Genomic DNA, 25,876 nt, shown 5'->3' on the forward strand with positions numbered 1-25,876 from the left:
CAGTCACTCAGTTGTGTCCGACTCTGCAATCCCCGCTTACTCCACACTGAGACAGAAGATCGGAAGTCAGACCAGTGGTGATAATCACAGCAAAGGAACAATAACTCTGATACACCAAGGTGGAAGTGTTCATAAAAGGGAATAATGGTTATTTCCAAGAAAGATGAAATCAATCAAGTAGCCCTGGACAGTCAAGAAAGGAATTTTTTTTTCCTTCTTTGGCCTGAAATGAAACTTAGTCAGGGAGAAGGACTGGCCCCTGACCAAGGCAATAGGTTTTAGATTATGACTCTGGGTTCCAGTGACTCAAAGTAAGCAGCAGCTAAACTAAAGGACACCACCCAGGACTCAGAGGAAGCGGAGGACCAGATTCCTGACCTGCTCTTCTCTGACATCTCCCCACCGAGGCCACACCCTACCGTCTCACAAGAAGACCATTTTGGGGAGATAAGCAGAAAGGCTCTCTGAGAGACTGTATCTATTTATCTAAAAGAGATTAAAATATTACCCAAATGGGTATTTAAATGGTTATGTAGTAGTAAGCTTTAAAATATATTGAACTAAGAGTTAATTTTGTTCCTACTCACTGTTGGGTGAGGGGCTCAAGGGAAAACAGGAGTAGCTATAACTTAAATAAATAATTTACTTTTACTTTACACACCTAAGTTTTCAAATCTGGATTCCTGACCTGACTCTGGATTCTTCTACACTACTATTGAGTGAAATAATTAATTGGATCACCAAAAGTCTGGAAAATTAGGTTCTTTTATAAAAACAATGTATTGAGAAGTAATTTAATACACAAAAACCTTCTATGACCAAACTTATTTTGATAAGAAACAGAGCAGCTTCACTTCCCAGGTCTGCCACTTATTAGGTGTGTGGCCTTGGGCACATTGGTTCATCTCTCTGCCTTCATTTCTTCATCTTTTAGAATATAAAGAGTAACAGCTATCTTGTTAGATTATCATAAGGCTTTGGAACAATGTATGCAGAGTTCAAGTACAGTTCCCAACACACAAATCATGCTAAATATCAACAATTACCATTCTTGTGATTACTATATGTTGTAATATTCTTACATTTTCTATAACAAGGAAGCCAGAATCTTTGGTCCCTGTTTACTACTTGCTTTAGATGAACAAATCTTAAAAAATCTCTTAGCCAGTTCTCCTACTGTGTATTACAAACAGCCCAGACCAAAAAGCACTGCTGCTGCTGCTGCTAAGTCGCTTCAGTCATGTCCGACTCTGTGCGACCCCATAGACGACAGCCCACCAGGCTCCGCTGTCTCTGGGATTCTCCAGGCAAGAACACTGGAGTGGGTTGCCATTTCCTTCTCCAATGCATGAAAGTGAAAGTGAAGTCGCGCAGTCGTGTCCGACTCCTAGCGACCCCATGGACTGTAGCCTACCAGGCTCCTCCGTCCATGGGATTTTCCAGGTAAGAGTACTGGAGTGGGTTGTCATTGCCTTCTCCAACCAAAAAGCACACTAGGGATTAAATTCTATTTACTGTTGACACTACTTTTGTAGACTATTTTGAAATATCTGTATGCAGGTCAAGAAGCAACAGTTAGAACTGGACGTGAAACAACAGACTGGTTCCAAATAGGGAAAGGAGAACATCAAGGCTATATATTGTCACCCTGCTTATTTAACTTATATGCAGAGTACATCATGTGAAATGCCAGGCTGGATGAAGCACAAGCTGGAATCAAGATTGCTGGGAGAAATATCAATAACCTCAGATATGCAGATGACACCACCCTTATGGCAGAAAGTGAAGAAGAACTAAACAGCCTCTTGATGAAAGTGAAAGTGGAGAGTGAAAAAGTTGGCTTAAAGCTCAATATTCAGAAAAAGAGCATCATGGCATCTGGTCCCATCTTTTCATGGCAAATAGATGCGGAAACAATGGAAACAGTGACAGACTTTATTTTTTTGGACTCCACAATCACTGCAGATAGTGACTGCAGCCATAAAATTAAAAGACGCTTGCTCCTTGGAAGAAAAGCTATGACCAACTAGACAGTATGTTAAAAAGCAGAGACGTTACTTTGCCAACCAAGGTCCATCTCGTCAAAGCTATGGTTTTTCCAGTAGTCATGTACGGATGTGAGAGTTGGACCATAAAGAAAGCTTAGCGCTATAGAATTGATCCTTTTGAACTGTGATATTGGGGAAGACTCTTGAGAGTCCCTTGGACTACAAGGAGATCAAACCAGTCAATCCTAAAGGAAATCAGTCCTGAATATTCACTGGAAGGACTGATGCTGAAGCTGAAACTCTAATACTTTGGCCACCTGATGTGAAGAACTGACTCATTGGAAAAGACCCTGATGCTGGGAAAGATTGAAGGCAGGAGGAGAAAGGGATAACAGAGGACGAGATGGTTGGATGGCATCACCGACTCCATGGACATGAGTTTGAGTAAGCTCTGGGAGTGGTGATGGACAGGGAAGCCTGGCGTGCTACAGTTCAAAAAGTTGGACACGACTGAGCAACCGAACTGAACTGAAGTTAAAATATACTTCTTCAATAAATCTCAGGAAAAAAATGAGAATAATATGTTAAAATTCATTTTAGAAATACATGAAATTCTTGAGACTGGTTTTTCAGACTTTAAAAATGGAGAGTTGAGAAATTTTTATTTAATCCTCAAAAGTAGATAGTTAGGTTACTTTTGGCACCTAGTTCTTCCTTTGCCAAACTAGTAGGAACCATTTTGTTTTAAAACATCAAAAATTAATTCTCTTTAAAGAGTTAAATAGGCACCTGTCTAGATGGTAAATGTGGGAGGAAAATCATTTATGAAAATAGTCATAGATAACAAAGTATTCCTAAAATAGCATAGTTTACTAGTTCTGTAAATATATAAATAGCAAAAGGTACTGAGATTTTTGTCTTTGATAATGTTTTTTTTTAAATCCCGTTGTATTTCTCTATAGCAAAAAGATGTTTAATTATATGTAATGAAATAAATGAACAATGAAAACATCTTAAGCATTAATTCAAAATGACAAAGTATAAAACTGTAGAGTGAAAATAGAAAAGTTGTAGTGAATCCATCCATTTCCATAATGTAGGAATCTTTTATTCTTTAAATCAAATGTATGTGCTTTTGACTGAATTTCTTAGCTCTTGTCTCTATGATTTATCATAATAAATTAATAAATAATTAACATAATTGAACACTACATTGTTATTCCCAAGTCATATAACAATTCAATAATCACACTTTTAATATTCCTCCAATGTTTTTGCTATTTGTGATTACAATTTCCCTCTACTTCATTTTAGGTCATTCCACTCCTGAGTGTTCCGAGAGGCTAGTAAATTCAGCGTGTCATTGATCCCTTATCCTTACTCATCTGTGGGTACTCATCTTACAGGCTGTCTCCCTTGTCTTTGTACTATCCTTGGGAAGGAGGATTTTATGAATTTTTCAAGTACTGATAGATGGGAGAAAAGTCAGGTGAAGTCCAGAATTAGTTGTTGATTCATACTATCAACGTATTATTCATACAGAAGTTTCAGAATAAAATTAGGATAAACTTAGGTTGGCAGAATAATAATTCCCAATTTTCTTCTTACCTCATTGACTACTCCTTTTTTGTTACTCTTGTTGGTTCCTTTTCATCTGCTCAACTTGTAATTGTAAAGGATACCAGCAGCCCTCAGACCCTTTTTTTCTCTTTATGGATCCACTCCCATTATGATATTAATATCATCCAATCTTGTGGCTTAATATGCCTTTAAAGACATATAAACAGCCTTGCTGTTTAGATGATTAGTCGTGTCTGACTCTTTGTGACCCCATGGACTGCAGCATGCCAGGCTTCCCTGTCCATCACCAACTCCTGGAGCTTGCTCAAACTGATGTCCATCGAGTTGGTGATGCCATCCAACCATCTTGTCCTCCGTCGTCCTCTTCTCCTCCTGCCTTCAATCTTTCCCAGCATCGATGTCTTTTCTAATGAATCAGGTGTTTGCATCAGGTGGGCAATGTACTGAGGCTTCAGCTTCAGCATCTGTCCATTCAATGAATATTGGGAATTGATTTTCTTTAGAATTGACTGGTTTGATCTCTTGCAGTCCAATGGATTCTCAAGAGTCTTCTCCAACACCACAGTTCAAAAGCATCAATTCTTTGGCACTTAGCCTTCTCTATTTGGGAAACTCAGCAGTGGCCACAGGACTGGAAAAGGTCAGTTTTCATTCCAATCCCAAAGAAAGGCAATGCCAAAGAATGTGCAAACTACCGCACAACTGCACTCATCTCACACGCTAGTAAAGTAATGCTCAAAATTCTCCAAGCCAGGCTTCAGCAATATGTGAACCGTGAACTTCCAGATATTCAAGCTGGTTTTAGAAAAGGCAGAGGAACCAGAGATCAAATTTTCAACATCCGCTGGATCATTAAAAAAGCAAGAGAGTTCCAGAAAAAATCTATTTCTGCTTTATTGACTATGCCAAAGCCTTTGACTATGTGGATCACAATAAACTGTGCAAAATTCTGAAAGAGATGGGAATACCAGACCACCTGACCTGCCTCTTGAGAAACCTATATGCAAGTCAGGAAGCAACAGTTAGAACTGGACATGGAATAACAGACTAGTTCCAAATAGGAAAAGGAGTACGTCAAGGCTGTATATTGTCACCCTGCTTATTTAACTTCTATGCAGAGTACATCATGAGAAACGCTGGGCTGGAAGAAGCACAAGTTGGAATCGAGATTGCCGGGAGAAATATCAATAACCTCAGATATGCAGATGACACCACCCTTATGGCAGAAAGTGAAGAGGAACTAAAAAGCCTCTTGATGAAAGTGAAAGAGGAGAGTGAAAAAGTTGGCTTAAAGCCCAACATTCAGAAAACTAAGATCATGGCATCTGGTCCCTCCACTTCATGGGAAATAGATGGGGAAACAGTGGAAACAGTGTCAGACTTTATTTTTGGGGGCTCCAAAATCACTGCAGATGGTGATTGCAGCCATTGAATTAAAAGACGCTTACTCCTTGGAAGGAAAGTTATGACCAACCTAGACAGCACATTAAAGAGTAGAGACATTACTTTGTCAACAAAGGTCCATCTAGTCAAGGCTATGGTTTTTCCAATGGTCAAGTATGGATGTGAGAGTTGGACTGTGAAGAAAGCTGAGTGCCGAAGAATTGATGCTTTTGAACTGTGGTGTTGGAGAAGGCTCTTGAGAGTCCCTTGGACTGCAAGGAGATCCAACCAGTCCATCCTAAAGGAGAGTAGTCCTGAATATTCACTGGAAGGACTGATGTTGAAGCTGAAATTCCAATACTTTGGCCACCTGATATGACGAGCTGACTCATTGGAAAAGACCCTGATGCTGGGAAAGATTGAGGGCAGGAGGAGAAGGGGATGACAGAGCATGAGATGGTTGGATGGCATCACCAACTCAATGGACATGGGTTTAGGTGGACTCTGGGAGTTGGTGATGGACAGGGAGGCCTTGTGTCGTGCAGTTCATGGGGTCACAAAGAGTCAGACACGACTGAGTGACTGAATTGAACTGAATGGTCCAATTCTCACTTCAGCACATGACTATTGGAAAAACCACAGCTTTAACTATTCTGACCTTTTTTGGCAAAGTAATTCCTATGCTTTTTAAAATGCTGTCTAAGTTGGTAGTAGCTTTTCTTCCAAGGAGCATGCATCTTTTAATTTCATGGCTGCAGTCACCATCTGCAGTGATTTTGGAGCCCCCCAAAATAAAGTCTGACACTGTTTTCATTGTCTCCCCATCTATTTGCCATGAAGTGATGGGCCCAGATGCCATGATCTTTGTTTTCTGAATGTTGAGCTTTAAGCCAACTTTTTCACTCTCTTCTTTCACTTTCATCAAGAGGCTTTTTAGTTCCTCTTCACTTTCTGCCATCAGAGTGGTATCATCTGCATATCTGAGGTTATTGATATTTCTCCTGGTAATCTTGAGTCCAGCTTGTGCTTCATCCAGCCTGTCATTTCTCATGATATAGTCTGCATATAAGTTAAATAAGCAGGGTGACAATATACAGCCTTGAGTACTCCTTTCCCAGTTTGGAGCCAGTCCATTGTTCCATGTTAGAATCTAACTGTTGCTTCTTGACCTGCATACAGGTTTCGCAGGAGGTAGTTAAGGTGGTCTGGTAGTCCCATCTCTTTAGTCTTCCCAAATGTATATCCCCAGCCTAGACTTTTCCTCAGACTATAGATACTATTATATACAATTTCCTACCTGATGATTTTACTCCAGAGTCTAAATGATACCTCAAATTTAATACTGCAAGGCCAGCTTCTGTCATCCCCTCTCCTGCCTGTCCTTTCACAGTCTTCTGTACCTCAGATAAGGGTTATTCAATCCCTCAAGTTGCTTATGTCTGAAGCCTTGGGTCACCCTCGACTCTTTCTTTCATTTCCCATAACATGTGTGTCGTGTGTTTACAACATACCTAGAAACCAATCACTTCTCTCCACCTTCATCACTACCACCTTGGTCCAAGTGCCATTAGTTCTCACACACATTACTGTAGTAACCTCCTAACAGTTCTTCCTGTTACCATACCTTGTGGCCCATCTCTATTCTCAACAGCAGCCAAAGTGATCCTGTTAAATATTAAGTTCAATCATGTCATTCTTTGCTCAAAATCCTCCACTGGCTTCCCGTTACACTCAGTGAAAAAGTCAAAATTTTACAGCAGCCGAAAGTGCTCTACACAGTCTGCCTTTACACACACAGACACACACACACACACACGCCACCGCAAACCCTTCACTCTGACCTGAAATCTTACTGGGAGCTGTAAAACCCCTTTCCCCGACTGCTGCCCACAGCCCATGACTCCCTACTGCTCTTCTCTTTCTCTTATTTTTATGTACTACTTATCACCATTCATTGTTGTTGTTTAGTCACTAAGTTGTGTGATTCTTTGTGAGCCCATGGGCTGTAGCACACCAGCTCCTCTGTCCATGGGATTTCCCAGGCAATAAATGGGTTGCCATTTTCTCCTCCAGGGACTCTTCCTAATCCAGGGATTGAGCTGGCTTCTCCTGCATCAACAAGTAGATTCTTTACCACTGAGCCACCAGGGAAGCCCTGTCACCACTTAGCAAGCTATATAATTTGCCAGTTACTTTTTATTAATAATATTTCCTTGCTGATAGTCTTTTTCCAATTAGAAAACAAGTTCCATGAATGCAAGATGTTTTGTTCCTTCATCCTCAGCACCCTATAGATAGAAAGCACTCAATATTTATATTAATAAAATGAATAACAGTGAACTTTACATGTGTTAGTTAATTGAAATCTCACAAAAAGTCTATGAAACAGATCTTATCATTATCCTCATTTTACAGATAAGGAAATTGAAGCACAGATTGATTAAGTATCTGACCAAAGGTCACACAGGCTGCAGTGTAGAATATACAAACGTTACACACTAGAATACAGTGGAGATGAGTTTCCAACCCAATCATTTTAACTCCAGAATCTGAGATCTGAACCACTTTGCTATATTGCTTCTCAGAAAATTTCATCTCAAGGTTGGATGATTTTAACCAGATATTTGTATTATGGCTTCACTTTGTCCTTTCCTTTTTGGTCTCTTAAATGTAAAGGTCTCAGTAAAGCAGTCATGCTCCCCAAACACTGATATCAGTTATAACTCAAAATCGTATATTGATCAAGTGAAAAGTAACTGTCTATCCTTCCTTTATATATAAAATTATAATAGAAGGTTCTGGGGGTTTTGTTTGTAGTTTGGAGTATTTGAACCACTTGAACTATTTGCAATATTAAAGGACTAGATCAGACTTCTCCTGTGAAAGGTCCAGAAGTTGTGTCTATCAGACCCTGGGCTCTGATTTTCAGCTTGGAAAACATTATCAAGTAAACCTGATAGAAATACAACTGGACTTGGTTGGGTTTGAATGTCAACTCTGAAATTTGCAAGCATTGTGACACCATTGGAAAAAGGTTGGATTCCTCACCTGCATAATGAGGCTCATTACACACATCTTGCTGACAGCATTGCTATACAGTGTGATTCCATGTAAGTCATTATTACCAATGGATAATAAATGTGTCAAGTTGTTGCCCCAATTGCTGAAAATATTAGAAATGTAATAGAAATAGACACAAAGTGTAGGTTGTATCCTCTCTGCCAAGGAATAATCTATTTCTTCTAATGTTTCTATACTCTAAAATGAACTATTAGAGAAACTAGGAAAAACAAACCCATTTATAAAAGCATTAAAAACAATAAAATATGTAGGAATAAATTTAACCAAGAAGGTGAAAGATCTGTACATTTAAAACTGTAAGATGCTGATAAAAGAAGTTGAAGATGAAATGAAAAGATATCCTTTTTTCATGGATTGGGAGAATTAATACTGTTAAAAAGTCCATACTGTATAAAGACATCTATAGCTTCAACGCAATCTCTATCAAGGTTCCAATGAATATCTTTCATAAGTAGAAAAAACAGTCCTAGAATCTGTATGAAACCACAGAAGACACTTCAAACCAAACTAACCTTGAAAAAGAAGAATAAAGCTGGAGGCATAACACCTCTTTACTTCAAACTATATTACAAACTATATTAATCAAAGTAGTAGGGTGAAAGTGAAATCAGCTCAGCTGTGCCAGACTCTTTGTGACCCCATGAAATTCTCCAGGCCAGAATATTGGAGTGGGTAGCCGTTCCCTTCTCCAGGGAACTTTCCCAACCCAGGGATCAAACCCAGGTCTCCCACATTGCAGGCAGATACTTTACCAGCTGAGCCACCAGGGAAGCCAAACAAACATATATAGACAAATGGAACAGAATTGAGAGCACAGAAATAAACCCACACATACACAATCAACTAAAATGTGACAAAGGAGTCGAGAAAACTCAATCAGGAAGAAACAATCTCTTCAATAAATGGTGTTGGGACAAATGGACAGTTACAGGCAAAAGACTGAAAGTGGATTCTTGTCTTGCAACTATAAAAAATTTACTTCAAATGGATTAAAGGTTTAAATGTAAGATTTAGAATAATAAAATCCCTATAAGAATACATCAGGAAAACTCCTTGACAGTGATCTTGGCTATGATTTTTTGGCTGTGACAACAAAAGGATAAGCAACAAAAATAAAAATCAACAAGTAGGACTATGCAAGCTAAAAAGCTTCTGCACAGCAAAAGAAACAATAAAAAATTGAAAAGACATCCTACAGAATGGGAGGAAATATTTGTAAATCATATATCTGATAAGGAATTAATATCCAAAAGACATAAAAACTTTTTCAGTTCAGTATTAAAAAAATAATATTTGAATTTAAAAATAGGTAGAGGACCTAAATAGACATTATTCCTTTCCAAAAAAGACCAAGAGGTGCAAGAAAAAATGCTCAGTATCACTCATAATCAGGGGAATGCAAATGAAAACCACAATGAGATATCACCTTATACCTGTTAGAATGGCTATTATCAAAAAGACAAAAGATAAAAGTGTTGGCGAGGATGTGGAGTAAAGGAAATTTTAGTGCACTATTTGATGGGGATGCAAGCTGGTATAGTCACTGTGGAAGACAGTATGGAGGTTCCTCCCAAAATTAAATCTAGAACTTCAATACAATCCAGCAAGCCCACTTCTGGATATATATCCAAAGGAAATGAAATCAGAATTTTGCGGAGATTTCAATTCTCATATTCATTGCAGCGTTACTCACAACAGCCAATACATGGAAACATCCAAAGTGGCCAATGAAAGATGAATGAATAATGAATGTGCTATGTGTATATTAAATATTATTCAGAAGGAAATCTCCATAAACAGGAGCATAGATGAAACATAAGGCATTAGGTTAAGTGAAATAAGTCAGATGAGAAAGGCAAATGCTATGTGATCTCATTTATGTGTGAAATCTGAAAAAGCTAAACTTACAGAAAGAGAGTAGATTGATTTGCCAGGGTTCAAGGGCAGGGAACATGGGTGAAAGTGGTCCAAGGGTACAAACTTCCTATTATAAGATGAATATGTTATGGGATCTAACTTGCAGAAATGTAAATATAGCTAACAATACTCCAGTAAATATTTGAAAGTTGTCAAGAGAGTAGATCTTAAATGCTGCCACAAACACACACCCACAAAGGTAATATTGTAAGAGGATGGATGTGTTAACTAGCCTTATGTGGTAACATTTTGAAATTGGATAAGACCCTGGGGCTGGGAAAGGTTGAGGTCAGGAGGAGAAGCTGGTGACAGAAGATGAGATGGTTGGATGGCATCACCAACTCAATGGACATGAGTTTGAACAAACCCTGGGACATAGCAAAGGTCCGGGAAACCTGGCATGCTGCAGTCTCCATCGTGTTGCAAAGAGTTGGATACAACTTAGTTACTGAACAACAACAATAATATGCATCAAATCATCCCCTTAAACTTATGCATATTATATGTCAATTACATCTCAATAAAGCTGGGAAAAAAGTAAAGACTAAAAATGTTGGCAAGCTATTTATTTAATTACTTGAGTTTCTTGCTTAATATAGTAAAAACAATAATTATGTTTTAACTAATAATATTATCTATTAACATCTTTGCAATCTGATTTAGAAATTTCCTTAAAATGGATATTTTTCCTCCACATTTTGCTACTAATTCATTGTTTTCAGATGCAATGAATGATGACACATTTTGTTTCATTTAGCAAATATTTTCAGCATTTCTAGCTGAAAAACTCAACATTCAGAAAACTAAGATCATGGCATCCAGTCTGGATGCCATCCTAGACAGTATATTAAAAAGCAGAGACATTACTTTGCCAACAAAGGTCTGTCTGGTCAAACTATGGTTTTTCCAGTAATCATGTATGGGTGTGAGAGTTGGACCATAAAGAAATCTGAGCGCCGAAGAATTGATGCTTTTGAACTGTGGTGTTGGAGAGGACTCTTGAGAATCCCTTGAACTGCAAGGAGATCCAACTAGTCCATCCTAAAGGAAGTCAGTCCTGAATATTCATTGGAAGGACTGATGCTGAAACTGAATCTCCAACACTTTGGCCACCTGATGTGAAGAACTGATTCATTGGGAAAGACCCTGATGCTGGGAGAGATTGAAGGTGGGAGGAGAAGGGGATGACAGAGGATGAGATGGTTTGATGGCATCACCAACTTGATGGACATGAGTTTGAGTAACTCCAGGAGTTGATAATGGATAAGGAGGCCTGGCTATATTGGAGAAGACAATGGCACCCCACTCCAGTACTCTTGCCAGGAAAATCCCACGGACGGAGGAGCCTGGAAGGCTGCAGTCCATGGGGTCGCTGAGGGTCGGACACGACTGAGCGACTTCACTTTCACTTTTCACTTTCATGCATTGGAGAAGGAAATGGCAACCCACTCCAGTGTTCTTGCCTGGAGATTACCAGGGACGGGGGAGCCTGGTGGGCTGTCTTCTATGGGGTCGCACAGAGTCGGACACGACTAAAGTGACTTAGCAGCAGCAAGGAGGCCTGGCATGCTACAATCCATGGGGTCGCAAAGTCGGACATGACTGAGCAACTGAACTGAACTGAAACTTAAAAATATTTAAGATGCTTAAATTATTAACCATAAATGTTATATTTATCCTTCACTTAAAGATATTTTAAGTCACACTAGGAAAAGATCCTACATTTCTAACCTTAATATTCCATTTTCTCACCATATTCTCTTATCCTTGCCTTCCTGCTCCAATCCCTCCTCACTCAGCCTCCTAGCCCTTCATTGCATTGTAACATTCTAGATCATTCCCCTGTGATATTTCTAAATATTTGGAAAGGCAGTCTCATGCACACAGTCTTCAAGCCCTTTTTGGATGTCTAAGAATGGATTCCTTAAACCTGGGATACTTTCTTATCAAAAGATAAAGTGTGCTTACAGACTGTGCTGAGGCTAGTCACCATGTGGAAATACCTTCTCATGTTTCACACCCAATGTGTAGTACCCCTTTGATCTACTTAAGTGTGTATGTCATATAATACCTGACCAGTCACCCTGCTATATCTGTCCTCTGATGGAAAGGGAGGGGGTCCTTCTGTTGCCTTGTGAGATGGGTGTGTGTAGGACAGATGTCCTGTGTTGGCTTCTGGGAGTGACCCAATGGCTATGGGGAACCCTTGTGCACTCCTGAAGCTGATCTTGCTCTGTTTCTTCTTCTCTGTGTGAGTAAAGCATCATTCCATCCATTTCTTGACTGTGTTGTGTTTTCCTTGATGACTCTGATAATAAGATGCAGCGGGCAGAAGTGCTTGGACTTCTGGTAATAGGCAACAGATGCCACGTGTCTGATTCCAAATCTTCAGTACAAGTACTGTTTCTTTATTTTGCTTTCATGGAAACTGCTTGAACTTTGTGCCCAACTGCAGTATCTGAGTGGAGATTTAGGCAGGATTTGAAAGGGCTCTGTACTAACACAATCCTTGAATTTAAGGCATCAAGTTCCCACAAATCCCCAAGGGAAAGAGGAAACTTCAAGGGATACTGAATTAAAACTATTGTATTCTATTTTTTTTTTTTTTTTGGCCATGCTGCATGGCATATGGTATGTTATTTCCCTAACCAGGGATCAAACCCACCACCCCCTGCTGGGAACTATCGCCCACGCCAGCAGTCCCCAATCCTATTCAGACCCATAGATACTATAACTTGCATATAAACTTCCCCAAAGTAAATGTATATATTTACTTTGTTTTATATATATATATATATATATATATATACACACACACACACACATACACTAAGTCACTTCAGTTGTGTCCTACTCTTTGTGAACCTATGGATTGTAGCTGGCCAGGCTACTGTGTCCATAGGATTCTTCTGGGCAAGAATACTGGAGTGTTGCCTTGCCCTCCTCCAGGGGACCTTCGTGACCCAGGGATCAATCTTGCATCTCTGACATCTCCTGCATTGGCAGGTAGGTTCTTTACCACTAGCGCCATCGGGGAAGTCATATAGATATATATATATAGATATATATATATAGTATAATATAAATCAGGGAAAAAGAAAAGCAATTCATAATAAAATAATAAAATAACAGAAACTATCTAGCCCAAATTTTACTTTGAAAAATATAATGATCTAGATTAAATACTTACACTCATTTTTTCATTTTTAATTCATAGAAAAAAAATCTCTTTAAAATTTTTGTATGCAAAGAGACAGCATAGCTTACTGATTAAGAGGGAAACTACATACTGACTGCCAAGGTTTGAATCCTGAATCTGCTCTCTGCAGCAAGTTACTTAAGCTCTATGGCAAGTTACTCAAGCTCTCAGTGTCTTACTTTCCTTATGTGAACAACTACCTTAGGGAGTTCTTATGAGCCTTCAGTGAGTAATGCATGTAAAGCACTTAGACAAGGATCAATAAATGCTAGCTCTTATTATTATTGTGAAATGATTTGAATGAGACTATTGGACACGCCAACAGAGAAGCAAAGCACATTTGCAAAACTTTTATAAAGATTTATCCTGTTATTCCCTTAATTTAAGCTATTCTCAAAACATATTAAAAAAAAATGCAACCGCTTTTTACCATTTTCTCATGTGTTTATATAGAAATTGGATATAACTTATTTTACAAATGGTAAAAAGCGGTTGCATCTGGGAGGAGGATTAAAGATGGGAGATTTGATTCTATGAAAAAAGTGAAAGTGGAAGTTGCTCAGTCGTGTCTGACCCTTTGCAACCCCATAGTCTGTATAGCCCACGGAATTCTTCAGTCCAGAATACTGGAGTAGTGGGTTGCTGTTCCCTTCTCCAGGGGATCTTCCCACCTCAGGGATCAGAACCCAGGTCTTCCGCATTGAAGGTGGATTCTCTACCAGCTGAGCTACCAGGGAATTACAAAAAAAAAAAAAAAAAAAAATGCAGCCTTCTGAAATTGAAGAGCGCTCTAGGCAAGGGCTCTGGAAGGAGGAGAGGAGCTCAGACTGTAAGGATATGCAAGCTGGAAAGCAGAAGCAATCCCTAAGTCTGGCTGGGAAGGATGTGTTTGAGCTCATAAACTCAGACACTGAAGGATTTAAAACTTTCCTAAGGTATAGAAGTGAAGAAGGAAAATCCTTTGTTACTCTCTATGCCAACATTTTATCCATTGCCAAAGGTTACTACTGTTAATAATGTCTTAGATTTCCTTCCAGAAAGCTTTTATAAATACAGAAACACGTGGGACTTCCCTGGTAGTCCAGTGGTTACGGATCTGCCTGCCAGTGCAGGGACTTGGGTTTGATTCCTGCTCTGGAAAGATCCCACATGCCTCAGGTCTCTGAGTCAGTGCTCCAGAGCCTTTGAGCTGTAACTACTGAAGCTCTTGCTGGGCCTAGAGCCTGTGCTCTGCAACAAGAGAACTCACTGCAACGGCAAGCCCACACACTGCAACTAGAGAGTAACCCGCACTTGCCACAACTAGAGAAATCCTGTGTGCAACAATGAAGACCCAGAACAGTCAAAAATAAAATAAACAAACAAATGAATTAAAAAAAATGCAGAAGCATTTCTTTTTGTTTTAAATAAATAAACTGAAGTTTGTCCTTGACTGTCTCTGTGTTTCTATATTATACTGCAAGACCAGGATGAGATTCCATCATGTTTGAGAGGAATTCGTTGAGGATGATTTGACTTAAAATACAGGATGCACAGCAGAGTTGAAAGTCACTTTAGAGAGTCTGTAGGTCATTCCAAAGAAGCAGGAAGTTATCCTATGAAGCTACTGACACTGAAGTACAGGAAGCTTGTGTGCTGCCAAGTGGGAAAGAAACTCCCTATAGATTAAAAGATTCAGGACAGAGAAAGCAAACTAGGATTTCAGACATGGATCCCAACTGAAAATCTACTCCAAAATGCAGTGTTGATTTCTGATGAATGTCTTTATCATGTGAAAGGTTTTGACAGTATCCTTCAGGATAAGTGGCAGCAGAAATCTATTTCATATTGGTCATGAATTTCTTAAGCCACCTGGGAAGGTTCACTAATTCCACATAGATCCTTTCTTCCCTCACATATGGTATTTTGTGGTAAACACACAAATATACTAGTTTACTCTGTGCCAGATGTCATGTTAAGTGATAAGTTTATAAAAATAATCAGCATTTTGTCCTTGACCTCAGAGAGTTCAAGTTAAAATAAGAAAAAGTTTCCCCTAATGGTCTAGAGGGTATGCCAGGTGTAACCCTTAGCTATCGGGAGGAGAGCACAGAGAGGGCATCCTTAGATTTCTAGGATAGTTCTTTATTAATAAATATTTATATTTATTCACTTTCAACAAATATTTACTAAGTACAAATATTTGGTTGTAGGCCCTGGTAAGTCATTGTAGGGACTTTGGGATTTACTCTGTGAGATGGAAGGCATTTGAGTTTTTAAATTTAATTTAATTAAAAAAATTTTTTTCAATTTTTTGGCTGTGGCTTGTGGCATGTAGGATCTTAGTTCCCAGACCAAGGATTGAACCCAGGTCCCCTCCTGCATTGGAAGCATGGAGTCTTAACCACTGGACTGCCAGGGAAGTCCTGGGATTAGAGTTTTTTGAGCAGAGAAGTGATGGGATCTGATCTACATATTAACAGATTTACTACAGTTACTGTACAGAAAGTATAATTTAGAGACTGAGGGGAGAAAACTAAGTTAGGGAGTTATTACAATAATCAATAGAAAAAGAGAGAGGGAAGGAGGAAGGAGAGCTGATGGTGGCTTGAATCAGGGCATTGATGGTAGAGGTGGTAAAAATAAATTGTGTTTAAGGAACCTCCATCCAGTTCTTCACAATGGCTGTATCAGTTTACATTCCCACCAACAGTGTGGAAGAGTTCCTTTTTCTCCACATCATCTCTATCATCTATTGTTTGTAGTTGTTTTGATAATGGCCATTCTGACTGGTATGAGGTGATACCTCATTGTAGTTTTGATTTGCATTTAATAATTAGAAACCAACACAACACTGTAAAAAAATTTTTAAAAGAAAAAAAATCAATTGTGTTCATTCTGAAGATGTGTTTGGTAATGGATTAGATGTGAAGATTGAGCATGTTATCAATGGAGAGTTGGATTAGTAGTGATTAGAGTTTAAGCAGGCATGTATGCTGTATACTGGAATATGATGAAGTGAATATGAACACAAGAGAATGAATTGTAGTGACTGAATGTGGAAGTTAAATTAGATGAAAAGGGATGTGAACACCTGAGATGAGGTGAGGAAAAGTGAAAAGGTGGTAGGATCAACAAATTGTTGGTTTTGATATGATCAGAGATCTTTGGAGACAAGGTTCTAAGAGAGTAACTAGAAAAATAGGTCATGGTGGAAAGTCAGAGGCTGGAAATTTAGATTATGTGTGGTTTGCAATTTTTGGTAATAACAAGGTCTAAGATGCCTAAAAGAAGCAGAAGATATTAAGAAGAAGTGGAAAGAACACAGAAGAACCATACAAAATAGATCTTCATGACCCAGATAACCATGATGGTGTGATCACTCACCTAGAGCCAGATATCCTGGAATGTGAAGTCAACTGGGCCTTAGGAAGCATCACTACGAACAAAGCTACTGGAGGTGATGGAATTTCAGTTAAGCTATTCCAAATCCTAAAAGATGATGCTGTGGAAGTGCTGCACTCAATATGCCAGCAAGTTTGGAAAATTCAGCAGTGGCCACAGGACTGGAAAAAGTCAGTTTTCATTCCAATCCCAAAGAAAGGCAATGCCAAAGAATGCTCAAACTACTGCACAATTGCACTCATCTCACACGCTAGTAAAGTAATGCTCAAAATTCCCCAAGCCAGGCTTCAACAGTGCATGAACTGTGAACTTCCAGATGTTCAAGCTGGATTAGAAAAGGCAGAGAAACCAGGGATCAAATTGCCAACATCCACTGGATCATTGAAAAAATAAGAGAGTTCCAGAAAAACATCTATTTCTGCTTTATTGACTATGCCAAAGCCTTTGACTGTGTGGATCACAACAAACTGTGGAAAATTCTTTAAAAGATGGGAATACCAGACCACCTGACCTGCCTCCTGAGAAATCTGTATACAGGTCAAGAAGCAACACTGACAACCAGACATGGAACAACAGACTGTTTCCAAATTGGGAAAGGAGTACATCAAGGCTGTATATTGTCACCTGGCTTATTTAGCTTATATGCAGAATGCTGCTGCTGCTAAGTAGCTGCTAAGTTGTGTCTGACTCTGTGCGACCCCCATAGATGGCAGCCCACCAGGCTCCCCCATCCCTGGGATTCTCCAGACAAGAACACTGGGTTGCCATTTCCTTCTCCAATGCATGAAAATGAAAAGTGAAAGTGAAGTCGCTCAGTCGTGTCTGACTCCTAGTGACCCCATGGACTGCAGCCTACCAGGCTCCTCCAGGCAAGAGTACTGGAGTGGGGTGCCATTGTCTTCTCCGTATACAGAATACATCATATGAAATGCTGATCTGGATGAAGCACAAGCTGGAATCAAGATTGCTGGAAGAAATATCAATAACCTCAGATACGCAGGTGACACCACTCTATGGCAGAAAGTGAAGAGGAACTAAAGAGCTTCTTGATGAAAGTGAAAGAGGAGAATTGAAAAGCTGGCTTAAAACTCGCCATTCAAAAAACGAAGATCATGGCACCTGTCCCATCTTCTCATAGCAAATAGATGGGGAAACAGTGGAAACAGTGAGACTTTATATTTTTGGGCTCCAAAATCACTGCAGATGGTGACTGCAGGCATGAAATTAAAAGATGCTCCTTGGAAGAAAAGTTATGACCAACCTAGACAGCACATTAAAAAGCAGAGACATTACTTTGCCAACAAAGGTCCGTCTAGTCAAGGCTATGGCTTTTCCAGTAGTCATGCATGGATGTGAGAGTTGGACTATAAAGAAAGCTGAGCACTGAAGAATTGATACTTTTGAACTGTGGTGTTGGAGAAGACTCTTGAAAGTCCCTTGGACAGAAAGGAGATCCAACCAGTCCATCCTAAAGGAAATCAGTCCTGAATATTCATTGGAAGGACTGATGTTGAAGCTGAAACTCCAATACTTTGGCCACTTGATGCAAAGAATTGATTCATTGGAAAAGATCCTGATGCTGGGAAAGATTGAAGGTGGGAGAAGAACGGGATGACAGAGGATGAGATGGTTGGATGACATCACTGACTCAATGGATATGTGTTTGAATAAACTCCAGGAGTTGGTGATGGATAGTGAGGTCTGGCGTGCGGCAGTCCATGGGGTCACAAAGAGTTGGACACAACTGAGTGACTGAACTGAACTAAACTGAAGATGCCTTATAGGACTGAGTGGCTGATGTAAAGTGATGGACAAGATGATGGAAGACAGCAGGTAAAGGACTTTAGTGGCTACACTATTGGAAAGATCATCTATCTGGATTTTGAAATGACTAAATGAATACTGTAATTATGTTGAAGAGAGTGACATGAGCCAGCAGTTAAAATCCGGTGGACTTGGTGGATGATTTCAACAAGAAGAGATAAGAGGGGTTTGTGTGCATGTGTAGTTGCTCAGCTGTGTCAACTCTTTGTAATCCTTTGGACTGTAACCCACGAGGCTCCTCTGTCCAGGGGATTTTCCAGGCAAGAATACTGGAGTGCGTTGCTATTTCCTTCCCCAGGGGCTCTCCTTGACCCAGGGTTTGAACCTGTGTCTCCTGCATTGCAGGCAGATTCTTTACCTGCTGAGCCATTGGGGAAGCCCTAATGGGTGGTATAGACACATGATTTGAGATTTAAAGTCAGGGAACTTTAGGGAGGAGAAAAAGAGAAGGACCTGGAAGGGAAGTAAGGAGGAGCCCTGTTTCACGTTTTATTTTACTCACATGCCCAATATTTCCAGGCAAATGGAAGAAAAAGAGCTTGTACATAGAGGATCCCAAGGGTTTACAATAGAGTAAGAAGGTGAAGGAAATGATGAGAGAAGAGACTTAAAAAATAAGAGAGTTTACTGATGACAGTCTACACATTCCAGACAGCACAGGGCTCCATACTCATTTCTGCTTCTGGAAAAGAGAGCCCTCTCGGCCTGCGTAAGTTTCCCAGGTGCCGGGAGCCAGCGTGAGGAACTCCGCCTGTGGCAAAGTTCATGAGGAAGGAGGCTTGGCATATGCAAAGGTGGGATCGAGCCTCAGGAGTCCCCCTGGAAATTCTTGAGCATCTACCCCCCAAACCAGAGTCTGCCTACTTTACTGCTTTGTGCTCTCACCTACACCTCTGACTTTACGGGGGGCTGTCCCCCACCACCATCTCTCTCCTGAATAGGTTCTTCCGGCCACATGTGATTGTTCAGAGCCTCCCAACTGCAAGAGGCATAAGATGTTCTAAACTGTCTAAATACAGATTCCTTTGAGCAGTTAAAAGATTGATTACAAATTGTATGGTGAAGGGTTTTTCACTTGTTGGGCCAATGTTTGTTGCTAAGTCTCCATATCCCTTACCTGCTGTGTCCCTGGCAGTGTATTGATTAATATAATTGGTGTGAGTAGTAGCTTTAATGTTTGTAACCTTGGACCCTTGAGTTAATTCTTTTTCTTGTTATAGCCCACCACACCTTTGCCCTATAGGAATGCAACTTTATCTAATGCTTTTGGAGGGTGGCGCCTGACTTTAGAATAATCACCTTTAGAGAAAAATAAGTTTCTTAAAATGTTAACAGGCCTCCGGGCCAGAAGATGATGCAAATCACCTAAACTTTTGCATATGATAAGTTTGCAGGAAGAAAGCCTGGCTTACTGCATGACTCTACCCCTTCCCCCATTATCCTCTATGCATAACTTAAGGTATAAAAACTACTTTGGAAAATAAAGTGTGGGCCTTGTTCGCCGAAACTTGGTCTCCCCATGTCGTCCTTTCTCTCACCTTCTGGCTGAATAATTCAGCCTCTTTTCTCCACTGAATTTCCTCACTGAGCTATCCTTATTTAACCACTCTTTATATCTTTAATTCTGTCGTATCCTGATCGCCGAAGCCGTCTCCCCTTCGAATTCTCCAAATCCACCGGGGATGGACCCCGGCACCCAGGCTTTGGTAAATTGTGAATCTGTGCTAACAGAGTATATCCTCTTTTGGATTTTTGAAGTGGAAATGCCTTTTGCATTTTATTTTTTGTTTTGTTTATTTTATTTTATTTATTTTTCTTTGAGTAGATTTTTTTTTTAACTTTACAATATTGTATTGGTTTATATATGGAATTTAGAAAGATGGTAACAATAACCCTGTATATGAGACAGCAAAAGAGACACTAATGTATAGAACAGTCTTTTGGACTCTTTGGGAGAGGGAGAGGGTGGGATGATTTGGGAGAATGGCATTGAAACATGTATAATATCATATATGAAACGAGTCACCAGTCCAGGTTTGATGCCTTTTACATTTTAGGATTAATATACTTCATCTATTCTAGGAAGAACCTAGATGTAGAACCAATCCACCTACCCACTATAGGTTTTCTGTAATGGCTACCTGAAGGAGCTCATCAGTAACAGAGAAGAGACCCATTCAGATTGATGGTGCCCCCAGGACTAAGACTTCAAGCAGATATCTGGGAACAGAGACTTCTTGAACCTCTAAGCAAGTCCCCTGTTTGGTAAAGGAATTAACACTAAGAAGAGACATGAGGTTCCTGGAACATTTTGTGGTTCAACACTGATAGTTTTTTTTTTTTTTTTAATCCAGCTGGATTGATGGATAAAAGTTCAGAGCCAGACTGTATTTATTATGTAGTTTTTGTTATACTTACCACCTTGAACTCTGAGATCTGGTTAGGGGTACCCAAAAAAGCCAAGATTGCATGCATCTTAAATTGATCAAATCTGACAATATTTGGCACTAAAATAGTATATTGCTTTTTTTTCCACTTCAGTGGAGTTAGATTTTCTTTTTAAAGCTTTTTTTTTTTTTTTTTGTATTAAAATAAATCATCACTGCACTTCACTCACAACCCTCAGCTGGAATAATGCAATGGATTTTTAAAAACACTTTCTACCCTGATATAGCATTTTGGGGGTAAAAATTGACTCTTTGTCTAAATAATTGCAAAAGCATTTAATTGACTCATTTCTAGAAGATTCCATTTCTACATTCTTAGAAGTTGAATGGTACTTGACATACTTAAATAGTACAGATTATATTTGATGTCCTTTATAGCTATCATTGGGCTTCCCTGGTGGCTCAGAGGTTAAAGCGTGTGCCTGGAATGTGGGAGACCTGGGGTCGATCCTGGGTCGGGAAGATCCCATGGAGAAGGAAACGGCAACCCACTCCAGTATTCTTGCCTGGAGAATCCCATGGAGGGAGGATCCTGGTAGGCTATAGTCCATGGGATCACAAAGAGTGACACGACTGAGTGACTTAACTTTCACTTTCATAGCTATCATTAGAAGAGTGGTAGTAAAAACTGAGTGGTTATATCACTTAATTATCTATAATGGAATACAAACTCATTTTTTCCTCTGACATCCATCAGATCAGATCAGATCAGATTAGTTGCTCAGTCGTGTCCGACTCTTTGCGGCCCCATGAATCGCAGCACACCAGGCCTCCCTGTCCATCACCAACTCCCGGAGTTCACTCAAACTCATGTCCATCGAGTCAGTGATGCCATCTAGCCATCTCATCCTCTGTCGTCCCCTTCTCCTCCTGCCCCCAATCCCTCCCAGCATCAGAGTCTTTTCCAATGAGTCAACTCTTTGCATGAGGTGGCCAAAGGACTGGAGTTTCAGCTTTAGCATCATTCCTTCCAAAGAAATCCCAGGGCTGATCTCTTTCAGAATGGACTGGTTGGATCTCCTTGCAGTCCAAGGGACTCTCAAGAGCCTTCTCCAACACCACAGTTCAAAAGCATCAATTCTTCGGCGTTCAGCCTTCTTCACAGTCCAACTCTCACATCCATACATGACCACAGGAAAAACCATAGCCTTGACTAGACAAACCTTTGTTGGCAAAGTAATGTCTCTGCTTTTGAATATGCTATCTAGGTTGGTCATAACTTTCCTTCCAAGGAGTAAGCGTCTTTTAATTTCATGGCTACAGTCACCATCTGTAGTGATTTTGGAGCCTAGAAAAATAAAGTCTGACACTGTTTCCACTGTTTCCCCATCTATTTCCCATGAAGTGGTGGGACCAGATGCCATGATCTTCGTTTTCTGAATGTTGAGCTTTAAGCCAACTTTTTCACTCTCCACTTTCACTTTCATCAAGAGGATTTTGAGTTCCTCTTCACTTTCTGCCATAAGGGTGGTGTTATCTGCATTTCTGAGGTTATTGATATTTCTCCCTGAAATCTTGATTCCAGCTTGTGTTTCTTCCAGCCCAGCGTTTCTCATGATGTACTCTGCATATAAGTTAAATAAACAGGGTGACAATATACAGCCTTGACGAACTCCGTTTCCTGTTTGGAACCAGTCTGTTGTTCCATGTCCAGTTCTAACTGACATCCATAACCTCATATATAACACTTGTGGCACTATTAAATATTGCTTAGGTATGATTTTATTCTCAATTTTTTACCATTTTTGTGCCTTTTTTTGGTCTGTATCAAAAATAGATCACTGTAGTTAGTCAAGGAACAATGTAGTTTTTAGGCCTGTCCATATAGCAAGTGCAAATCCCACAGACACAAAGGTGTGCAAATGATAACACTTCACTTATTTTTCCACAACAAAATCTAATTTCTACTTCCAGCTCTTGTTTCCATCTGATAATAGAGAGCTTTACCTTGTAACTTGAGGTAAACTCGGGCAAATATGGTAATTTCTCAGTAATTTAGGCTTAAGTGTAGTCCAGTTCAGGGTGCTTTCCCTCCCCGCCTAGGATGGCAACTCATTTAAGGGGGAGAGAGAGGGAGCAGGTGTTGGAGGGGTCATGTACAGCAGTATGGCATTGAATAAGCAGAGTATTCTGCTCTGAGTCCCCTGAGGTGGCTGGTCATTGCGCATGTTGACATATACCAGGTCTGCCTCTGGGTTCCTGTTGGCACAGTCCACCCTGAAGTCTGCAGATGTAATCTTTTTTAAGAACCTTACACCCTTTGATCCCTTGGCTGTTTCCTTTGTATATTTTATCCTCTGAAGCAAGGAAAGGGTGTCTCCACCCTTCCCCAGGGCCATGAGCCACCCATAACTGTCAGTGGGCTTCTCTGTCCCACTGGCTTCAGCATGTTGTGGCCCAGGGCACTTCTTTGGCATGCTTCCTGCTTCACTTGCAGAACTCTGATGTGAAGCAGACCCAAGTCTCATCTACAGATCCCCTCAAGGCTCCTATGGTGAGCCTGTTATCTACCATCCTCCCCCCAGTACTGACTCTTGGATGGGCAGGAAAAATGCCCCTTGTGAGGACCTGCCAGAGTTTAAGTTTTCTCCTTTCACTCTTGAACTTCTTCTTCTCAGAAGGTGGCAAGAGGTGTTACTTTGGCTCTTTTACAGAAGAACTCTTGTTTAGTTGCTCAGTTGTGTCTGACTCTTTGTGACCCCATGGACTGTAGCCTGCCAGGCTCCTCTGTCCATGGTATTTCTCAGGCAAGATTACTGGAGTGGGTTTTTTTTTTCCTTTTCCTTCCCTTTTTTTCCATTTCCTTTTCCAGGGGATCTTCTTGACCCAGCGATCAAACCCATGTCTCCTGCATTGCAAGCGGATTCTTTACCACTGAACCATCAAGGAAGCCCAAGAAGTCTTTGGCTTCAATTTTTCTGAAGCTCAGCTTTTTAAAACAAAAATCTACTAGTTTCAAGGGCCTACTCTGGAATTTAAAATCTAAGTGTTGACATTTCTTTCTCCATTCCTGCTATCCTCTGGAGGCAAAGGATGCCCTGACCATGTAGGGGGTTGCTTATGTGAGGAAGTGCTGGAGAGTGGGCAGAGGAGGACATGGAGAGGGCAGGAGACAAACTGGCAAGAACCTGAAGCTACTAGCATCTACTCTCACCTAGTGCTCATCCCCATTCATATAGTCCTCTCTGGGTTCTGTGACATTAGCCAATTTTAATTTTCTCGTACTTCTTCAATATATTGTATATTGTCACCTTGCTTATTTAACTTATATGCAGAGTATATCATGTGAAATGTCGGGTTGGATGAAGCACAAGCTAGAATTAAGACTGCCAGGAGAAATATCAATAACCTCAGATATGCAGATGACATCACCTTTATGGCAGAAAGTGAAGAGGAACTAAAGACTCTCTTAATGAAAGTGAAAGAGAAGAGTGAAAAAGCTGGCTGAAAACTCAGCATTCAAAAAATGAAGATCATGGCATCCAATCCCATTAGTTCACAACAAATAGAAAGGGAAACAATGGAAACAGTGACAGACTTTATTTTCTTGGGCTCCAAAATCACTGCAGATGGTGACTGCAGCCGTGAAATTAAAAGACGCTTGCTCCTTGGAAGAAAAGCTATGACAAACATCTAGAAAGCATATTGAAAAGCAGAGACATTGCTGACAAAGTAATGTCTAGTCAAAGCTATGGCTTTTCCAGTAGTCATGTATGGATATGAGAGTTGGACTATAAAGAAAGCTGAATGCCAAAGAATTGATGCTTTTGAACTGTGGTGTTGGAGAAGACTCTCGAGCGACCCTTGGACTATTAAAGGAGATTAAACCAGTCAATCCTAAAGGAAATCAATCCTGAATATTCATTGGAAAGACTGATGCTGGGCTGAAGCTCCAATACTTTGGCCACCTGATGTGAAGAACCAACTCATTTGAAAACACCTGGATGCTGGGAAAGACTGATGGCAGGAGGAGAAGGGGACAACAGAAGATGAGATGGTTGGATGGCATCTCTGACTCAATGGACATGAGTTTGAGTAAACTCTGGGAGTTGGTGATGGACAGGGAGGCCTGGTGTGCTGCAGTCCATGGGGTCACAAAGAGTCAGATACGACTGAGTGACTGAACTGACCTCTTCAATTTTTTCCCTTTTCTCCCTTTCTGCTTTTGTCTCAAACAGAGAGGTTCTGGTTTTGGCTCTTGATTTTTCTCACTTCTTAACTTCTGTCTCTTTGAAATTTCATGTATTTCAACACCTTCATTTGGTTCTAGCTATACAAACAGTGCCTACCTACAATCCTGACCTCCACTCTCACATTTCTATGACCTTGAAGACATTTCTTCTTGGACCTAGCATCACCTCAAAATCACATGTCCAAAACCAAATTCTTCATCTTCCTGTCACCTTTTGAAAGTAGACTTTGCTTGTCTCCTCATTTCTGGTAGTGGCATCACCATTTTTGCATTCACCATGTTAAAAATTCTCCCTCTTTTGGCATCTAATAGTTGACAAATCTGATGTAATCTTATTTTGAAATATCTCTTACCTTTACAATGCCACCCCCATCTTGCATCTCACCTCTGGGCTGTGACCGCTTTTGTTCTCTGACGTGGGCATTTCTTTAGCCTCAGGTCCCCCTGCCGTATCTACCTGCTGTGAATCTCTCAGTTCCTCTTATCGTGTTTTGACTCTACATCTTGGCGCTTATATTTCATATTGCATTTTAGATGGATGAGTAGATCTTGGACGTTCTAGTCTGGCTGTTTCTAGTGTCTTTCAGGGTATCTGAATTTCTTGTGCCAGCCCTGCATGCTGTCTTGATTGTTGAGGAGGACTCCACTTCCTGGAGCGTAGTCCTCATCTTGCCTCTGCCTATCTGGGAAAGGGCTTAATATAAACTTGCTGACTGCAGTCTGATGAACAGCATTCTCAGATTAATGGTATTCTCATTCTGTCTCTTCCTTCCTTCCTAGTCTTCAGACTTCTTCATCACCTACAGGAGGAGATTCTAACATGTTGAATCTTGCATTTAAACTCCCCCCACATTCTATCAGGAATCAGCTTTCTAGCTTT

This window comes from Bos indicus x Bos taurus, chromosome 3, assembly GCF_003369695.1.
Source record: "Bos indicus x Bos taurus breed Angus x Brahman F1 hybrid chromosome 3, Bos_hybrid_MaternalHap_v2.0, whole genome shotgun sequence".
Classification (NCBI taxonomy): domain Eukaryota; kingdom Metazoa; phylum Chordata; class Mammalia; order Artiodactyla; family Bovidae; genus Bos; species Bos indicus x Bos taurus.